We start from the raw sequence: 2,878 nt of genomic DNA, 5'->3' as shown, positions 1-2,878 counted from the left end.
TAGCTGGGACTACAGGCACGAGCCACCATGCCCAGCTAATTTTTGTATTTTTAGTAGACGGGGTTTCACCATGTTGACCAGGATGGTCTCGATCAGTTGACCTCGTGATCCACCCGCCTCGGCCTCCCAAAGTGCTGGTGGGGGGATTACAGGAATGAGCCACCGTGCCCAGCCTTAAATCACTTTTAAGAATACAAAACTGGAGCTTTCAACCAGTAGAACAATTTTTTTTTTTTTTTTTCAGACAGAGTCTTTCTCTTTCACCCAGGTTGAAGTGCAGTGGTGTGATCTTGGCAACCTCTGCTTCCCGGGCTCATGCGATTCTCCAACCTTAGCCTCCCGAGTGGTTGGGATTACAGGCGTGTGCCACCACACCTGGATAATTTTTTGTATTTTTAGTAGAGACAGGGTTTCACCATGTTGGCCAGGCTGCTCTCAAACTCCTGACCTCAAGTGATCCGTCAGCCTCTGCCTCCCAAAGTGCTGACATTACAAGCGTGAGCCACCATGCCTGACCATGAACAAAAGTTTTTAAATGGACAGTTGCAGAACTGTGGAGTGTTTTTATATTAATCTTTTGGTAATGCAATTAGCAGTATGTTTTGCATGTATGACTTAATAAATCCTTGAATAATTTAAAAAAAGAATAAAGTCTTTGCCTTTAAAGAACTCAAAATCTAATTGTGTTTAAACATAAGCAAAATATAAAGCAGAATGAGGTAAGTACCATAAAAGGCTATGTAGGAAGCAGATGAAATAAGTCCTGAACAGAATTTGGTGGAAGTGAAAATAAGAGTTAAATGTTCTTCTCATTTTCTTTTTCTTTTTTTTTGAGACAGGGTCTTGCTCTGTGACCTAGGCTGAAATACAGTGGTGGGATCATGGTTTATGTCTCAACCTCCCTGGGCTCATACGATTCTCTGATCTTAGCCTCTGAGTAGCTGGGACTAAAGGTAAGCACACATCAGCTAAGTTTTAATTTTTTTGTAGAGACAAGGTCTTACTATATTGCCCAGGCTGTCTTCTCATTCTTTTAATTTACCCCTCTCTAGACAGAACACATTACTGCAAATTTCTGTCATAATCATGTTTCAAGTCATCTTCTTTAGAAGCATTAATTTCACATCAAAAGTCAGCATAATGCAATATCTTCAACTAACTTTACACTTCCTGTTTCTTATTTTCTTTAAAAAAATAATTAATCATTTTAAAAATTGCAGATGAGGATCCTGCTATGTTGGTCAGGTTGGTCGTGAACTTTTGGCCTTGGCCTCCCCAAGTGCTGGGATTACGGGCACAAGCCATCGCACTCAGCTGTCCTTCTCTCTTTTTTTCTCTGAGACGGAGTCTCACTCTGTCACCCAGGCTGGAGTGTGGTGGCTCAATCTCGGCTCACTGCAACCTCTGTCTCCTGGGTTCAAGCAATTCTCCTGCCTCAGCCTCCTGAGTAGCTGGGATTACAGGTGCACAGCACCATGCCCGGCTAATTTTTTGTATTTTTAGGAGAAATGGGGTTTCACCATGCTAGCTAGGGCTGGTCTCAAACTCCTGACCTCAAGTGATCCACCCGCCTCGGCCTCCCAAAGCTCTGGGATTATAGGCGTGAGCCACCGTGCCCATCCGTCTTTCTTTTTTTGAGACAGGATCTTGCTCTGTCATCACAGCCCACCGCAGCTTCTACCTCCCAGGCTCAAGCAATCTTCCTGCCTCAGCCTCCAAGTAGCTGGAACTACAGGCATGCACACCACAACCTGCTATCAATTAGTAAATTTTAAATGCAAAATGAAGCTTTTTGATAAATCGCATCAATAACTTTTACCTAGATTGATGGAAACCTGGATGATAGCTAATTCCCTTCAGTAAACATTTTTATGTCTTTTCTGTTTTTGCTTTAGAAGTATTCGTATCTATATTAACAACAAATTTTAACTATGAACCAGCCCAACTTAATACATATTCTGCACCTACAATGTATTAAGCATCTTGTGAAGTTTAAAGATAGCCAAGACATGGTCCCTGCCCTGAAGGAGCTCTTCTAACTTACTACATTACTAAAACTGTCAGTACTTAGAAAATGTAAATTAAGGACCAGGCGTGTGGCTGGGCGCCGTGGCTCACACCTGTAATCCCAGCACTTTGGGAGCCTGAGGAAGGTGGATCACGAGGTCAGGAGTTCGAGACCAGCCTGACCAACATGGTGAACCCTATCTCTACTAAAAATACAAAAATTAGCTGGGTGTGGTGGCTCGCACCTGTGATCCCAGCTATACAGGAGGCTGAGGCAGGAGAATCACTTGAACGCAGGAGGCAGAGGTTGCAGTGAGTGGAAATCATGCCACTGCACTCCAGCCTAGGCAATAGAGCGAGACTCCAACTCAAAAATAAATAAATAAATAAAAACTAAATAAATATAAAGGGCCGGATGCAGTAGTTTATGCCTATAATCCCAGCACTTTGGTCGAGGTAGGTGGATCACAAGGTCAGGAGTTTGAGACAGCCTGGACAGTATGGTGAAACCCTGTCTCTACTAAAAATACAAAAATTAGCTGGGCTTGGTGGTGCACTTCTGTAGTCCCAGCTACTTGGGAGGCTGAGGCAGAAGAATTGCCTGAACCCAGGAGGCAGAGGTTGCTGTGAGCCAAGAGCCAAGATCATGCCACTGCACTCTAGCCTGGACAATAGAGCAAGATTCCGTCTTAAAAAAAAAAAAAAATGCTAAATTAGCAGCTCTCAGTTACTTCCTGGAGTTTGGAAATATTTAGTGAGAGTCTACTATGTATTGGGAAATGTATTAATATGTGATAACATGACAATACACATAACTATTCTAAAAATTTCCCATTCTCTAGTTGTATGTACTCCTTTTTATTTCCCACTA

This window comes from Cebus imitator, unplaced genomic scaffold (genome assembly GCF_001604975.1).
Source record: "Cebus imitator isolate Cc_AM_T3 unplaced genomic scaffold, Cebus_imitator-1.0 Scaffold88, whole genome shotgun sequence".
Classification (NCBI taxonomy): Eukaryota; Metazoa; Chordata; class Mammalia; order Primates; family Cebidae; genus Cebus; species Cebus imitator.
The sequence above is the reverse complement of the archived record's forward strand: the minus strand, read 5'-3'. Positions refer to the sequence as shown.